At 44.3% G+C, this 18,793-nt stretch overlaps 1 protein-coding gene across 2 annotated transcripts in view; it reads left to right on the top strand.

Moving 5' to 3' along the window:
- LOC115800443 (inactive dipeptidyl peptidase 10-like) overlaps positions 1–18,793 on the top strand; it is a 145,457-nt gene that overhangs the window by 96,940 nt on the left and 29,724 nt on the right. The gene's annotated exons all lie outside the window — the stretch shown is intronic.

Raw genomic sequence — 18,793 nt, 5'->3', positions numbered from 1 at the left:
AGTATGTTAGACTGTCAAAATTATAGCCATGAAAGAGAAAATTAGGGCTCATGGTTTATGATGTATCTATCAAAGTGAAAACCTGAGGCGCTCAAAGTGCTGATCCTGGAGAATCTCAGCAGTGAAGTTCAGTTTTTTTAGCACACTGAGAGATGACCACAATAACACCTGATAATAACAACAACCAAAATTATGACAATTTAGCATTCTTTCTTTTTCTTTTTATATTGTTATCAAGTGCAAAAAGACAAAAAAAGTCAAAAAGCATAAAGAATACAATTACAACAGTAATTGTACTGTTGAAAACGATGAGTGCTGGCCTTACTGTAAAAGTACACCCAGCATTACTTCTCTCTTATGCTCAAAGAAGCTTTTACTTCCTGCTATGACACAACTGGACTTCCAGCTGAGGAGTCCAGGACTCCCAGATCCAGACTTTTAAACTAGCCTGACAGGTCTCAGGAGTGTGGTCCAGCTGGCTACAATATGACAAACTGGCAGCAAACTAAAAATGCATCCCTGCACTCGAGTGGCTTGAGTGGGGTTGGCCTCCGTTCTTGGCTCCCAGCAAATAAGGCAAAGTGCCCACAAGACAGCAGACACTAATTCAGCCATAAAGGATTTCCTTTTAGAATATGTACATTTATGAAGGTCTTCATCACCGTCCTTGTGCTACCTATATTACTTGACCAAATTTTGGACATGCCACTCACAACAGTCGTATTGTCTATGGCAGCACAGTGGCACAGTGGTTAGCACGTTCTGGGTTCGAGTCCGCCTTGGCTGGGACCTTTCTGTGTGGAGTTTGAATGGATTTCTCCGGGTACTCCGGTTTCCTCCCACAGTGAGAAACATGCAGTTAGTGGGGTTAGTTTAACTGGTGGTTCCAAAGTGCCCACAGGTGTGAAGGTCTCTCTGTGTTAGCCCTGCGACAGGCTGGTGACCTGTACAGGGTGCACCTCGTCTCTCGCCCTATGACAGCTGGGATAGGCTCCACCCCCCTGCGACCCTGAAAAGGAAAAATGGAAGAAAATGGATGGATGGATATAATCTATGTAAATATGTGTCTGCTGACCCTTTGCCAGTGTTGAAAGCAAATGCTGAGTGGTGCAGCAGCTGAGCAATTATTCCAGCTGTAAATGTTTTTATTCTGGTTGATTTTAATATGGTTTGTTTATTCTGTCTTCATGCATTTCAAAACATAGATGCTATTAATCTCTTAATGGAAGCCGCTGTAGAAGAAGAAGCGTAAATTATCTTAATTTAACAAGGTGTTATTAAAATATTAATTTTTATTTACTCCGTGTCATTTAAATTTAGTAAATTAAAAAGACTGAAATGCAAACAGTCACATAGGAAATGCAATGTGCTCATGCTTGTTGACATTAGAGCTGGAGAATACCAAAATATCTTGCTTCCAGCACTTTTTATTACTTGCAATATTTAGATTGCTAATTGCAGAGCCACAATTACAGTCTAACAAAATAATTAGCTTTCCAATCCTACATCAAGACTTCAACATCTATTTCTGGGCTCTGGATTCATCTCATCGGGGCTCAGATATGGGAGACAACCTTTTAGCAAAGAATACAGACTCTGGCCTCTAATTTGTGGATCTAAAGATAGAAAGAAATTATCAGTCACTGTGCCTACTGTGGTTTTCTCGCCTTGCTATCTGCATCAAAATATTTACGTATGTTTTGGTGTGCAGAAAAAATCAAAATAGATGAAATACTAAATTGAAATGTTTTTAAATGTGGGAGTTTTTTAAATCTTTTCAGCAACTACAACAGCATATACATGTTTCTTTTCTGCTGCCATTCGATCCTCTGACTTCTTCTCTGTAGCAACAGAAATAATGATAGAATATCTCAGTGTTTACAGCCTGAACTGAAACTGATTTCAGGGAATCAAAAGCAAAGTTGAAATGATCAAAACTGACATCTATGATATGATGGAGCACCGACCATTAATCAAAAGATTTCTTATTACTGTGTGAAAATTAAAATAAAAATAAATCATATTTGCAACTGTAAAATTACATGCAAATGTGTGTTGAGTATCATTACTGCAAGCACAAGTGTACAGTACACATGGATGCTTACGTACAGTGTGCAGTACTTGCAAATTAAACCCTGTTTGTTGCTAAACAGGAGAAAATTGCATTTTTTTTTTTTTTTTTTTTTAGAAAATGAAATTTTCAATACTTCTGAATCATGTTTCACACATTTAGTTCAAATCCTGATGGTTTGGGGTGCGTTGGTGTGATATCGTTAGCTTTCACGTCTGGAAAGACTCCATCAGTGATCAAAGGTGTACACAGGTTTTAGTGCAACAGATGCTCCCATCCAGATAATCTCTTTCAGGGGCGGTCTTGTGTGTTTCAGCGAGACAATGCTGAACCCCATACTGCATCTTTTACAACAGCAACCACAACAGCTTCAGAGTAGAAGAGTCTGAGCGCACAACTGACCTGCCTGCAGTTCAGACATGACCCCCTGATGAATTTGTAAATTTACTCATTTACAAAGAAATAAACAGCCTCTGTTTTGATTGTAGTTTCACTTTAATGGGGAGAGACAGAATATTACCCCCCCCCCCCCCCCCCCCCCCCCCCCCCGCAAAAAAAAAAAAGTTATAAATTGATTTACACTGAATGAAATAAGTATTTGATCCCAAAGAAAAACATGATTCAGTACTTGGTGGAGAAACCCTTGTTGGCGAGCACAGTGGAAAGATGTTTCTTGTAGTTGGACACCGGGTTTGTACACAACTCAAGAGGGATTTTGGCCGACACCTCTTTACAGAAACACTGTCATGGTCCCCAGGCCTTGGACCCACAGTTTTGAGTTCTGTGGTTTCTTGATTTATTCTTTTGGATTGAAGATGAGATTTATTTTTTCTACATTTAATCCTTTCAGTATATTTTGTAGTGCTTCTGAGTGTTTGCTTCTGTGCTTCTAGTTGTTTGTTCCTCATTAGATGATATTAGTTCCCTTTCATGCCCCGTCTCATCTCTGTGTTTGCTCACGTCTGTCTTGTCTCTCTGCGTCTGGTTTCCTACGTAATTTAGTTGTCGAGTTAATCTTGTCTCCCCATTCGGACATGGCTCTCTTCCTGTTTTCTGTGCCTTTAATTCCCTTTTGTAATCTCTCCTCTGATCTCATCTCTGTATTATCTTCTGTCTTTGTGTCAAGTTTGCATATCTTAGTCCTGGTCTCAGTGTTATTTCCTGTCTTATTTTGATTGTCTCTTGTGTTTTGTATTTAGCTCCACTTCCCTTGTCTCATCTTTAGTGATTAGTCCCAGCTGTGCTGCCACGTGTATCCTCTCCCCTCATTACCCCTTGTGTAGATATTGTCTGAGCCTTCCTCTCTTCTTTGTTGCATCCTCCCCCCATGCTGTGTGCTGTATGTGTTCCTTATTGATTCCTAGATTGTGTATTCCTGACTCCTGCTCTGCATTGTTTTGTATTTATTCCCTGTGAGTTCCAGCAATAAATCTGAGTTTAAGTTCAGTCCTTGTCTTCTGAGTCCTGCATCTGTGTTCTAATCCTGGCACACAGCCATTCCATGACACTGTGTCCCTCAGGTTTCATGGCAACTCAAAGCTTCTTCTCCCTCCACAGATTTCTGTAGGATTGAGGTCTGGAGACTGGTTCAGTCACTCCGTGACCTTAATGTACTTCTTCTTTAGACATGCCTTTGTTGCCTTGACATGTTTTGAGTCACTGTCATGCTGGAAAACCAATCCATGACCCATCTTCAGTGTCCTGCTGAGGGAAGGAGGTTCTCATCCCAAATTTTATGGTACATGGCCCCGTCCATTGGCCCCTCAGCATCATGTTTCCACCTCCGTGCTTGACTGTAGCGAGGTGTAGTGTGTAGTGTGTTACCAATGTATTCTTGGTGACTGCAGTCCCAGCTGCCTTCAGATCATTAACAAGCTCTTCCCATGTAATTTTAGGTTGATCCACCACCTTTCACATGCTCATCCTCACCCCTACGAAGCAAGATCTTGCATGGCGTTCCAGACCGAGGACAAATGATTTTCTTCCATGTCCTAATAATTGCACAAAGAGTTTTCACCTTCTCACAAAGCTTCTTGCTAATGCTCTTGTAGCTCATTCCAGCCTTGTGCAGGTCTAGGGTTTTGTCCCTGACGTCCTTTGTGCTCTTTGGGCTTTGCTTTTGGTGGTGGAGAAGTTGGAATGGAAGAAACTGATTCTGTGAACAGGTGTGCTTTATAAACACAAGTCAAGATCAGGACTATCTGTAATTGATTGGCACACAGTGTTTGGCTGTGTGGTGGAAGAACAGGACCCACATGCAGGACACGTGACACTGGAGCTACACTCTAACAGCTTTATTTTCTGAGGCTCACAGTGGAAAATAAACAAGACAACAAAATCTCAACCAAGGCTAGTGATGTTACGTCTTGTAAAGGGGGCGTGTCCAAACGAAGCCTGTGTCGAGGCCCGTATGGTTTTTGAGAAAATCACGTGACAAAAGCTAAACGAGGCCCCGTTTTTCTGAAATCACGTGACTGTTTCATTATGTTATTCGAGTTGTTGAAAAAGACGTGGGAAACAGAGGAAGCGTTCTGGGTGATCCGAGTCTGATCCACTGTTAGAGCCCATAATCAGAAACCCCTGTACAAATTAGAGCTTCAGTTTATGCGCACCCCTGCTCCTTCAGTCTTCTGTGAGTGTTTTCTAGGGCTGTGGAAGTTATACCAAAAAGAATGAAACGCCTCAGACCCAATATTTTCAGTTGTTTTTGTTCCTGAATATAAATTAATAAAGCATCTTCACCTCCACCCAAGCACTTCCTGTAACTGTTTATCCACAAACACACCATATACTGTCTCTATACTCTACTATATATAGTTTTGATGTATACGTGTGTGTGTGTGTGTGTGTGTGTAATTTTGTATATAGTGTTTTCTATTTTATTTCATTTTATTTTACTTCATCCTTCTCTGTACTTAAGCTCCTGTAATATGCAAATGTCCCCATTGTGGGATCATTAAAGTTTATCTTATCTTATATTTTATTAATATACCACGATCAACATAGATTTATTTAATTTGGCTTAATTTTTTAAAAATCCTTTATTTTATCAGGTAAAATGTTTGAGAACTAGTTCTCATTTACAAACATGACCTGGCCAAGAGGCCCCAACTGAATCAGGTCCATTTTTTTCTTTTTTTTTAGGGCCTGTCATGTCTGTCAGTTTTCGCAATCAGAACGATGATCCCACTGCGTTAATGTACGTATTTGCTTTTACAAGAAGAGCTCTATAAGTTTCCTATAAGCTATTCTTGTTAATCATATTTTTATTTTATTTATTCCAATGGAGATTTTGACAAAATTGCATAATTAGGCTAAAAGATCCCATAGCCAACATGTAACAGAACAGCAAGGATGCTATACATCAAATGTCCAGCAGATGTCAGCACTCCTAAATGAGCTGTTAAATGGGGCTTCGTGTGATCAGGCTTTTGGCAAATCAGTTGGCCAGAAAGATTCGACACGTTCACGGGGCCTCATTATACCATCGCTAACTAAGGCCGAAACACACAAAAACAAGCCTGGGAGAACTAGGGAAAACTAAACTGGGAAACACAGCAGGAAAGGGGAAACACCGACAATGACGCAACAACAAACAGAAGAAAACTGAGGGCTTAAATACACAGCAGGTAATCAGGGCAAGAGCAAACAGCAGGGCACAACAGGTGAAGCAAATAAAACTAATAACAGGGGAAGCAAAACTAAACTCAAAGCACAGGGAACACAAGACTGTCAAAATAATACAGGAAGTGACTAAAGGTATACACAGAGTTGACACGGGGAACTGGCACACAGAAAACTAAACAGGGAGCACGGCACAGGGAAAGAGACTCAGACATGGGACAGAAACGCAGACTAGTCACAACACTGGGAATAAAACTCAATATGAAAACACAGGAGGTCAGAGTTCAGACATAAGGACAAAACAGACACAAGATCACAGACAGAGGAGGGACAGGGACAAAGGGAAGTAGAAAACCAAAACAAACTAGGAAATAACAAAACTCAATGAAAACAAAGCTAAACACAAAACGCTGGGCAGACGGCCCAGGACCACGACACACAGATTACAACCAATCAGTCAATCTTTGTGAGCCAGAATTCTGGCTGGATTGTAAGGATTAAATATTAATTTCACTCAATGACAAATCAATTTATAACTTTAGAATTTTGGTTAATATTCCATCTCTCTCCATTAAAATGAAAGTATCATATAAATTTGAGTGAGAGAACTTGCAAACTACGCAGGGAATCAAATAATTATTTCCCCCACTGTAATTGCATCCTGTCTTTAATTTAGACTTCCCAGCTTTTTTGGAACTGGGGTTATATTTCTACAGCCCGAACAAGACGCAAGCTGGAGTGCACTGGGGTATTTTTTAATGTCTTTAGCCCAGGAAAATAAAGGCCTATTCCAAACCCTGAGTGCTGCGACTTAGTTTGTTGAAGGCAGAAGTGAACAAAACAAAAATGGGAAGATTATGACCAAAAAAACAACATAAAACATTTAACATAACAGTAGACAAAGTCCTGACGCTGTCATCGATGGCAGTGTGGCAGGCAAGATGTTGACCCCGATGCAGGACTCTGGACACTGACGTTAACTTAAAGCACAGCTTTATTTCTGGTTACTCACAAAACAAAACAAAGAAAGGCTCTACATGAGCAAATAATCCAACTGACCAGGATTTTCCAGAAAACACAGAGCAAGGCAACACACTGCCTAGGAGGGAATGAGGGACAACATGACAAAGAATACAAGCTAATGAGGGTTTAAATACATACTGGGGTAATGGGGAAAATGGAAAACAGCAGGGAAACAGAGCTGAAACGACACAGAGGAAGCAAAACTGAATACCACGCACAGGAGACAGAGGAGTGGCAAAATAAAACAGGAAGTAACTTAACAGCAAACAGACACTCGGCAAGACACTGGAAACATGGGGAAGGCGGGGCAAACTGAAACTCAAGAACATAAAACTAGAAACTCCAAGCTAAATCCAGAATATAGTTACAAAACATGGAAAATCATAACTGAGAACTCATAACAAACTCAAAACACTGAGTCAAAGACACAGGACCATGACGAACACTGATTCTGCAAATATAAAGTCCAGAAACCATCATCAGTGACGCGGCTATTATCTTTTATATAAACGAGTCACAATAAAATTAATGTTTCTCTTTATAAAGTGTCAAATAAAAGCAGCTTACTTGTTTTGTTCCTTTCAAATTGTTGTTTTGCACACATTTATGTGCAGTCACACTCTGTTTATGGTTAAATTTACTTGGTTAAATTAGCTAAACTCAGATTCTGACTTCCAGTCCTCTCAGTAATGTTGAGGACACTCTGCGTGGTCTGATTGGCCACGTTCTCTGCTTTAGGATACACATTATTTTGCTCATACCTGGTGCGATGTCCCTTCAGCAGCACTGCCTGTGGCACTGGTGACTCAGAAGAAGGTATAAGATCCAAATAGGTTTTAAACTGATACAGAAATATCTGATACAGGATATTGTCACAGCTGGTGCAGGCAAGGCAGGGAGGACCTCAGTGCAGGACACTGCGAGAGCAGAGTTTGTGTATAGATTTTATTGTTAATACTTTTACACAAAAAACTCAAAATATCGAACTCGAAACTTGAAAACTAACGAGGACCCGAACAAAGAACTAAACAACACTGAGACTTTAAATACGCAGAGGGAACGACATCAGAACATAATACAGGAAGCAAAACTGAACACAATACACAAGAAGCACAAGACTACCAAAATAAAACAGGAAGTGACCATCAGAATACATGCAGACCTAACACAGAAAACTTGACAAAGGGGATCAGAAAATACAAAGAAACAAACTGAGAAAACTAAACTATAAGAAACACGACTCAAAAAGTTCAACAAAACAGAGCTAACCAAAAGAAAACCAAAACACTGGGCCACCAGCCCAGGACCATAACAGATTGATTTTGAAAAATACCCCCCCCCCCCACAGCCTCTGAAACGAGACTGTGACTGTGACATAATGTTTGGTGTTATTCTCTGATAGGTCAACAGTGGGTTAAAATACGGCAGGAGATGTTTATTTCTTAACTTTTCATCAAAGGGCATAATTTAACTCTAAAGTCTGGAGACTCTATTTACTGCTAATTGCTTCTGGCTGAACTTTTGTCCATCTGCCATGTTACCCCACTTTGGTATGGATTTAAAACACAACGGATCCTATCCTGGGAACCATTTATTACCCTCGGCTATCATCTCCCAGAATCTGGTACTAGGAAAGATATACCTGAGGACACTGACAAAGACACTGTAGGAGGCTTCATAGAACAGCAGTTATGTAGGTGAGCCAGCTGATTGTCACTAGAGGAAATTTATGATTTTAAACCTCATTTGGCTAAATATCAATATGAGTAAGGATCTTTTCCACTTTGTTTAACAGTAACACAGAGGACTAAAGGATGATTGAACTGTATAAGAACTGAAATGCATAACAATGGATCAATTGTTCTGATGACACATTATCGGGGGGGGGGGGGGGTGTCAAGCAGTGATGCTTGACACACCATAACACAGTGTGTAATGGCACAGTGAGATGGGGCAGGTATATTTAAACCCAAAAAGCTGACATACCTGTGCTGATACCCCTATAATAATTAAAAGTAATAAGACCGGATCTATAACCATGTGCTTTGTAGGTCTGCAAAACAGGACCCTTAGCTCTCAGCACCAACAGGGATGAACACACTACAATCCTCAGGTGTGCACTCACCAGGTCAGCCCCAATAAAGACTTCGGGGTTTGTATACTGTAACCACCCAAACGTGGACCATTCCTGTGGGTAAAAGGTGCTGATGGGCCAACAGAGCCTGCTCAGCTTCCCTTCTGTCACATAATAAGAGAGCATTGCACACTTTACACTCTCAGCATGTTCCTGCAGCCGGTCACCACAGTTAAAGCCTCAGGTCTGCCGCCTCACACGGAGGCCCTACAGAGTCGAGCAACACCTGATATGTGAGGAAAACATTATCATGTCAAGTGAGAAAAATAATGTCACACCCCCACATGTCCTTCACTGTGAATGGAGATGCAAACAACCCCTCAACACTCTGTCCAGCAAACAAGCATGCCGCTGACTACAGCAAGGGCTGAGTGTTGGCGATGCCTGCGTGCTGTTTAGTACATTGAATGCAAGCATGCGCAACATGTGAAAGAAATCAGGGAATTGGGGCTATTGGAAATTACAGGGTGTAACAATTCCTTGCTGATTTATAATTTTTCAGTGTTCCTGAATGGTCAGTATTCACCGATTTTAAAGAGTCGCCCTGTACTGAATTTAATGGGCTTCTTATTGATTGATTTATAAAGCATTTGCTTTTGGACTCAGCAGCTCTTCTCCAGAACAGATTTCCAGCTCACAGTACTAAAAATCATAACCCATGCTTTCACAGTTCCTTAATGAGTGCTTCATTAATATATGGTAAATAACAGTATCTTGTAAGGTAATTATTGCACTACTACAATAAGAAGGCAATATTGGTAAATACAAAAGAAGCAACAGCTGAAATTCAAATAACTGATTTAATTACATACTTCCAATAAAAGGAGGGAGTATGCTGCCATGATGAGCTGACCGGTAACAGTGGTGAGGCTCTCTTTGGATTTTGGTTGTAGTTTCTGTTTATAGTCAAGTGGTAGTTCTCCAATTATATACTGTAGTTTACCTCATATTTACTGGGTAAATACTTAGTAATTAGGACACTGTTTAAGGAAGGGTGAATTCCCTACATGTACAGTCAGGTTAACAGCATTCTTGTTGATTCAGTCAGTGACACCATGATGATGGAAGTACTTAATTCAGCAGCTTTGAGTGTTTCCTGCACAGTCCCTCGGTCTTTGTGTCTTTGTGTCATTTTCCGTGCACACCTAAACAATCTTTGACATATTTTAAGATTATTTCAGTGTCACAGCTGCTGCAGGCAAGGCAGGGAGGACCCCAATGCAGGACACAAGGCGAGAGCTTAAATAAGACTTAGCTTTTATTGCAAATACTTAAACTCTAATAGCTGGTCAGGAGCCAGCTGAACAAGGAAACTCAAAGGCATACAGCAGGAAACATCAACCTAGACGTTACACTGACAAGGACCCAAACAAAGACCTAAACAACACTGAGACCTTAAATACACAGAGGGATCAAGGGCTGAGTGGAAGCTGCTGGGCACAACAGGTGAAATGAATGAAACTAATAACACAGGAAACAAAACTCAACACAAAACACAGGGAACACGGGACTGCCAAAATAAAACAGGAAGTGACTCACCATGACACATGCAGACTTAACAGAACACAGGGACAAAAACACACAGGAATGCAGGGAAACCTAGAAAAACATACAAATAACTAAATAACAAAAACCCTAACCATAGCAAACTGAGGATCTAAATGGTAAGAAACACAAGCCGAAAATACAACAAAAACTACACAAAACTAAAAAAAACACAAAACAGAACTCAAGACTCTGGGCCACCGGCCCACAACCATGACATTCAGTTCTTTTCTGTCTTTATTAGCTCGTGTGAAATATGCAAAAACTGATCCTGAACATCAGTTTAGAAAATCTTTAACATAAACATTAAAGCAGTGATTGGATTGAAGTCATTTGTGGTATAAATAAAACACTCTGAGAAACATTGTATGATAAAACTATTCAATAAACTTTCAAATGCTTTCATTAAACTGACTGCAGATTAATATAATAATATGCTTACAAAGTGATTATCTCGGCTTCAAATCAGCATTAACGTGGAAAATTTCTACTTTTCCACAAGCAAATCCATAATTCAAAGTTCCATCTGCCTGATCTCACTTCATCTCTGGAGGACCACCGCTCCATGCTGACAGCATACTGCAAAAACAAGTGCATAAAACAATAAAGAGGGAACATTTTGTGATTAAAATGGTACTCACGTTAGCAGCTAAGTGCCCATCAGACACTCTTTTCTCCAGAGTTCCTGTTGGTCTCTTTCAGTAAAGAAGGACAGCTGTGACTTGGTTATGCACAAGAAGCTGCGTGAACCTTTTATGTTGCTTTGCAAGTCATTATAATAGGCAATGTTCGATTACTGCAGGGAAACTAATGCTGCGCCCGATCCAAAAGCAGTGAAATCGCTTGTTGCAAATCACCTGACGTGTCTTCCCGCGCTCTCCCGTTCTGTCGCCGGACGGCTGCAGGTGCATCTCAGTGTCGGCGAACTAAACAGGTTTCATAATGAGCTCTGTGTGCTCGATGGGACTGACACAGAGATTTAGAGGTGCTATCTCCTCCTGAGATGGACGGAGTAGATGTGTTCATCATGAAAGTGACAGCCTGAATCTATGGAGAGTAATGGCGTGCCTCTGCACCACTGTCTCCTGTTGTCTTGTGAATTTATCATAATCATACTCTCTCTCTGCTGTACTGCTGCGTCAAAGGTTCCCATAGATCTCAGTCTGTTTTTTTATGGTCAGCAGGCTTCTATGCACATTAAAAAGGGCATTTGTCAGAACCTGCACTAGTACAGTTGGTGATTACTGGTGATTCTTGCAGAGTATTGATTGCTTTTCATTAGGACATACATGTTAATGAAGTGTAGTGAGCAAAGAGTGCTAATTACCACAGTCATCCATTAGCAAAAGCATTCAGGAAAGCTGGGATCTGAACCTACAAAGAAATGCATTTAATGTCCCTCGTTTGTCTTTTCCACACGTTTTACTTTCAAATCAAGAGTAAAAACAGTTCAGTGCATCAGAGAGCTACAGACAGGTCTTTGTTAGCCATCGATAGGCTGAAAACCTTCAGGCGCCGCCGATTAGGGACTTTGTGTTGATGGTTGTTTTTGTAACACAGCTGTTCAGAAGGTGCTGCGTGAACTACACAGCAAATAATGGAATAAGAATCAAAGTGAGAGTTTTTAAAAACAGTTTTAATGATTTCAATGAAAATCTTGCAGACATTACAGTTGGAGGGCACTTCATTATTTACATCTAAAAAAGCTCCCAAAAAGTAGAAGAAAAAAAACAAAAAAAGTTTGTACAAATTGGAGTGAAAATGTAATTTGTTCAAAATTACTGCTGCCTTAATCAAACCAACGGCTGTGGCTGACATTCTGACTGAATGTGAGATTTCTCCTGCATCCAGACAAAGGAGCACAGTGTGTTTCTGTGCTTTTAACGAGCAGCCGGGTTGTCCTTGAGGCCTTTCATGGAGGCAAAAACAGAAGGCAGTCAGGTCATCGTGCTCCAAACGCCTCCACCCTGCCTCAACCTCTCAGACCTTCCAAAATAGTTAGACCTCACCAAATCGAAGGATCAAGTCCAAATAAAATCCATCGCAGCAGCAGAAGGCTGAAAGAAAGAAAACAATGTGTATTCACTGTTTTGTAAAAATATATCTGTGGACTTTCCACAGCCTGCAAAAACAAATACTTTTAATTTCCTTCCCATTTTTATGTTTTACCAATGTCCATCCTCTCCTGCACATCACGCTTATGTTCCAGTAACATGCACAGAAACTGTGACAGCATCGGACTGTCGCACTCAGTCCGATGCTCAGTGCGGGAAAAAGAATCAGCTATTTTTGTTTCATGCTTTCTGTTAGAGTCTTGATTGTGCAGTAAACTCTACTTCTGCGATATTCTAAGATAGCTAAAAGGAATTATTCACAAGTGGCAAATAACCCCACTCTGCCGAGGAGACGATGCCACACAGCACACTCAAACACCTCCCTGCTGTCTGAAACAGTCTCTCCAAACATCCTCGCGACTCATGTGTCAGCCATGGCTGACAGCCTTATCAGGGAGTCATCACAGAGCTGTCACCTACGAGGGGCGTCTCCTGAATGATGCTGACGTCTTTTTTGAAGAAGGGGAAGAGCAGTCGAGTTTCTTTTCCCCTTCTTAGGGAATTCTCTTTGGTAAAGAGAAGAGAAAGTCCAAATTAGGAGTGAAGGCTGGTGGCGCCACATAACTGAGCTTTTACTGCAGGGAATGAAGGAGCTCTACAGCATTTATCATATAGCCCTCGGGTGTGCTTACTGTAATATTGTTATGCTAATGCTGCAACTGATTAGCATGCCGAGACACTGCACTATGGAAACACCATCTCAGTGAATCCTAAGTAAAATGCTGTGTGAGTGGATTTCTCCGGTCATTTCAGTGGACATGCACAGAGATGAAACGCTGAATTGTGTCGCACTGAGGAGTGAAAAATATATCTGATTTTCAAATTTATATATTATTATTTTCAGTTCAGTATTATTCAGGAGAGGCCTGTGCTTTAGCATTTTATTAGCTTTGACTATAAAGCTTTGACTATACACACTTTGTGTTCAGTACAGTTACAGTAGCACAAAGCAGGAAAGCATCAACACCAGCCTCTATCAACAACATCTGCTCGTCCCATACTACCTGCTATTCTACTATAACACAGGGCAGGTGTGTGGATTCTTTATTGAAGGTGATCAACGTCCCAAACGTGAGCCAAAAAGGCCAAAAGGAGACTTAATCCAAAGAACTAGAAGCTACCAGGAAACACAAGAACAAGCCAGCAAACACTGAGTGTTATAAACAGACACTGTGACAAAGGACATGAGCATATATACACACAGAGAGCTGATCAGGAGAAAGGCACAGCTGGGGGAGTGAGATGCAAGTGCAGAGAATCAGGACAATCAGGGAGAGACGGACAGAAAGGACACTAGAGAAAACAAGCTCAGCTAAACATGCATACAAGAAGACTTAGACTAAACGTGAAGACGGACAGAACACCAGAGGACAAAGGCATAAACACAGAAAGATGAGAAAGAGGACAGAACATCAAAGGAAACCCTGGAGGGAACCAAACACACGAGAAATAAGCTCAAAATAGAAACTGAAGCTAACACAGGGTCACAAATAGAAACCTGTTACATAAAAAAAAGCAGAAATCAAAGACTCACCAATAACACATCATCATTATCATCATTATTATTATCATCATTATTATCATCATTATTATCATTATCATCATTATTATTATCATCATCATCATCATCATCATCATCATCATTATTATTATTATTATTATTATTATTATTATTATTAATAATAATAATAATAATAATAATAAGAAGAAGAATAAGAAGACATTAAATCTGGAACCTCAAACAAGGATCAGAACCGGTGACCGTGACAGACGTACGGCTGAGGCTGATCACTGTTGTTGGTTTCATTGTGCACTGCTGATAAAACCACAATATTGTTTTTGTACACATTTGATGAGCGCGCGCACACACACACACACACACACACACACACACACACACACACACACACACACACACACACACACACACACACACACACACACACACACACACACACAATGTGGTAACACAGCTGGGCGAATTTGTCCCTCCTGCTTTTTAACAGCTGAATGTGAACATATGAAATTGCTGATTTTCTCTCTTTTCCACAGTTTCAAGATGATTTTTCAACTATTCAAACTAAAATCTCTCAGATAAAAATGCTAACGCACTCATTCGGTTCAGTTACTCAAAGCAGCAGGAAGTGGTTCGAGTTAGCATTAGCCAAGCAGCTCCTAAATAACCTTTTTGTGTGTGTGGTTTCTCATGCTAACAACATGAGATTTGTTCACTGGGATTAACTGACTCACTAAGGTGTATGAAGATCCCGTAAAGCACAGTTCACTTTGTGCTAAACATGCAAATTCAACATTTTAACAATCACCAAATGTCAACATTATATCCATGGTAACTACACCTGAATTGCAGCTTGAATCTAAGCCTTATTCATGGTTTCCATGAACATGATATTGTTCTGGTCTATTTTATCTTTCCTGAAAATAAAGTACTTTTATTGCCTGAATCTTGATAGCATGACTGAAAATGGAAGATAATGTAATAAAGTAAAAATAAAGATGCTGCTCATTCAGGGAATTATGATTTCAAAGGATATGAACCTGATTTTGCTGGGTGAAAGTCCTGCATTTGACATGTTGTAGAACTGCTGTATGTGGAAGTCCCCCAAAGTCATTAAAGTAACTTTAACGTCATTGCTCAGAAGTCCAGCCTGCATCCTCATTGTTTTGTTTTAGTCTCACTGTCACGTCCTGGGCCGTTTGCCCAGCGTTTTGTGTTTAGTTTATTTCCTGAGCTTCTCCTCCCAGTATGTTTGTCTTGTGTTTCCTAGTGTTGTGATATGTCTGCGTCTCTGTCCTGAGTCTGTGCCTGTTCCCCGTGTTTAGTCAGTATGTTCCTTGGTTTGTCACTTCCTGTTTATTTTGACAGTCTGGTTTTCCTGTGCTTTGTGTTCAGCTTTGCTTCCCCTGTGTAATTAGTTTCATTTGCCTCACCTGTTGTTCCCTGCTGTTTCCTCTTGCCCTGATTACCCAGTGTGTATTTAAGCCCTCAGTTTCCATGTGTTCCTTGTCGCGTCGTTGATGTTTTGTGCCCGCATGTTCCTGTGTTCCCTGTGCCTGCCCTTCGTCTCCCTGTGCCTCCCTTCCAAGGTTTTTGTATTTGTGTTTCCCCCGTTGAAATAAATCCCCTTTTTAGTTATGTTTGCTTCTGGAGTCCTTCATGTGAGTCCTTCCTCGTCCGTTTCCTCCCCGGCCATGACAGAACGACGCGACCATTACAAAACCCCCTCCGGCTCCAATTTTTTCGACGGCACTCGTCTAGCGCTGGGGGGCCCGGCGTCTTTGAACAGTCCCCGTCATCGTCACTCACCTGCCTCCCCTTTCGCTGATCCCTCCCTTCCTCGGCAGCCGCGGAGGAGAGGGAGTTCCCGGCAGCAACGGCGGAAGGCACCCCGAGACCCAAGCGGTATAACGCCGCGGACCGCTTCACCACTTCACACCCAATCCTCTGTTTCCGTGAGTAACACTGGCTTCAACGCTACTATGCCTGCGGACAATTATTCCCGTCACCCCCCTGCCTTTCCCCTCCCTGAGGTGGCAAAGCAGACCATTATCTGTTGGGTGGATTCACTGGTTATGGACCTTCTGGCTGACCCATGTGAGCAGGAACAGCAACAGCTCACGGCCCAGCTGCAAGGGCTAGTCGATGATTACCCTTGGTTATTTGGCTCTCTGCATGGGTTAGTGCAGGATTTCTTAACCTCCACCCTTCACCTACAGCAGTCCCCAGTGTCAGCTCATTCTCAGTCCCCAGTGTCAGCGCATTCTCAGTGCCCGGTGTCAGCTGTGTCTCAGTCTCCCCAGTCAGCTGTGCCTCAGGCTGCTTCCACGCAGTCAGCTCCTCTCCCTAGCTCGCAGTCAGTCTCCTCGCAGTCAGTCTCCTCGCAGTCAGTCTCCTCGCAGTCAGTCTCCTCGCAGTCAGTCTCCTCGCAGTCAGTCTCCTCGCAGTCAGTCTCCTCGCAGTCAGTCTCCTCGCAGTCAGTCTCCTCGCAGTCAGTCTCCCCTAGCTCGCAGTCAGCTCTAACGCCCTTAGCTCCTGCTCTCTCTAGCTCGCAGTCTGCTCTCTCTAGCTCGCAGTCTGCTCTCTCTAGCTCGCAGTCTGCTCTCTCTAGCTCGCAGTCTGCTCTTTCTGTCTCCCGGCCTGCTTCCACGCGGCCAGTTTTGACGTACTCAGGCCCCTCTAGCCTTCAGTCGGTTTCCCTAATGTCTGTTCACCCTAGCACTCTGTCAGTTCCTCCAGTGTCAGTTCCTCCAGTGTCAGTTCCTCCAGTGTCAGTTCCTCCAGTGTCAGTTCCTCCAGTGTCAGTTCCTCCTCAGTCGCAGTGTTCCCAGTCAGCTGTAGCTCCAGCTCCTCCTCAGTCGCAGTGTTCCCAGTCAGCTGTAGCTCCAGCTCCTCCTCAGTCGCAGTGTTCCCAGTCAGCTGTAGCTCCAGCTCCTCCTCAGTCGCAGTGTTCCCAGTCAGCTGTAGCTCCAGCTCCTCCTCAGTCGCAGTGTTCCCAGTCAGCTGTAGCTCCAGCTCCTCCTCAGTCGCAGTCTCAGACCCCTCAGTTAGCTCCAGCTCTCTCTGCTCACCCTGCTCCCGCTCCCTTGGCTCCAGCTCCCCCTGCACCCGTACCTGTTCCGCGGGTGGGGGCAGCCACGGACGGGCTGACCTCTGCACCCGTTCCTGTTCCGCGGGTGGGGGCAGCCACGGACGGGCTGACCTCTGCACCCGTTCCTGTTCCGCGGGTGGGGGCAACCAGGTCCAAGCCTTCGCATCGGTTTTCTGTGTTAGCTGCAGCAGCAGGGTCTCAGTCAGCTCTAGCTCCAGTCGCTCTCCCTCGCCTTCAGTCAGCTCCAGTAACTCTTCCTCGGTCCCCAGTGTCAGCTGTTTCAGTGCCCTCTCAGTCAGTTCCCTCAGCCCCTGTCTTAGTTCCTTCGGTTTTGGTCCCAGTTCCCTCAGCTCCTGCTCCTTCTGTAGCTCCAGTAGTGTCAGCTCCCTCTCAGGCCCCAGTGTCAGCGAGCTCTCGGTCTGTCTCCACGCAGCCAGATCTCCCTAGCTCTCGGTCTGTTTCCACGCAGCCAGATCTCCCTAGCTCTCGGTCTGATTCCACGCAGCCAGATCTCCCTAGCTCGCGGTCTGATTCCACGCAGCCAGATCTCCCTAGCTCGCGGTCTGTTTCCACGCAGCCAGATCTCCCTAGCTCGCGGCCTGTTTCCACGCAGCCAGATCTCCCTAGCTCGCGGCCTGTTTCCACGCAGCCAGATCTCCCTCGCTCGCGGCCTGCTTCCACGCAGCCAGATCTCCCTAGCTCGCGGCCTGCTTCCACGCAGCCAGATCTCCCTCGCTCGCGGCCTGCTTCCACGCAGCCAGATCTCCCTAGCTCGCGGCCTGCTTCCACGCAGCCAGTCGTCTCCCGGCCTGCTTCCACGCAGCCAGTCGTCTCCCGGCCTGCTTCCACGCAGCCAGTCGTCTCCCGGCCTGCTTCCACGCAGCCAGTCGTCTCCCGGCCTGCTTCCACGCAGCCAGTCGTCTCCCGGCCTGCTTCCACGCAGCCAGTCGTCTCCCGGCCTGCTTCCACGCAGCCAGTCGTCTCCCGGCCTGCTTCCACGCAGCCAGTCGTCTCCCGGCCTGCTTCCACGCAGCCAGTCGTCTCCCGGCCTGCTTCCACGCAGTCCCCTGCACCTCGGCTATTCCCCGAGCAGCCCCTGCTGCTCAATAAAGCAGCAGTGTGCCCTGTTCCGCGGTCCCAGCCTACGCATCCGGTGCCTCACTATGTAGGCCCCGTTCAGCCCATGGGCTCAGCTCAGTCCGAGCCGATGGGGGTCTCCGCTCAGTCCGAGCCAGGGGGTCCCGCTCAGTCCGAGCGCTCCGCGCCAGAGGGTCCCGCTCAGTCCGAGCCGATGGGGGTCTCCGCTCAGTCCGAGCCAGGGGGTCCCGCTCAGTCCGAGCGCTCCGCGCCAGAGGGTCCCGCTCAGTCCGAGCCGATGGGGGTCTCAGCTCAGTCCGAGCGCTCCGCGCCAGAGGGTCCCGCTCAGTCCGAGCCGATGGGGGTCTCCGCTCAGTCCGAGCCAGGGGGTCCCGCTCAGTCCGAGCGCTCCGCGCCAGAGGGTCCCCCTCAGTCCGAGCCGATGGGGGTCTACGCTCAGTCCGAGCGCTCCGTGCCAGGGGATCCCGCTCAGTCCGTGCCGGTGGGGGTCTCTGCTCAGTCCGACCGCTCCACGTCACCCGAGGGTTCCCCACCAGAGCCCGGGGTCGCCCTTCTCCGCCGCCGCATGCCCCGCGGT

The sequence above is a fragment of the Archocentrus centrarchus genome, chromosome 21, assembly GCF_007364275.1.
Source record: "Archocentrus centrarchus isolate MPI-CPG fArcCen1 chromosome 21, fArcCen1, whole genome shotgun sequence".
NCBI lineage: Eukaryota > Metazoa > Chordata > Actinopteri > Cichliformes > Cichlidae > Archocentrus > Archocentrus centrarchus.
Note: the sequence above shows the minus strand (reverse complement) of the source record. Positions and strands in the feature narration are given on the sequence as shown.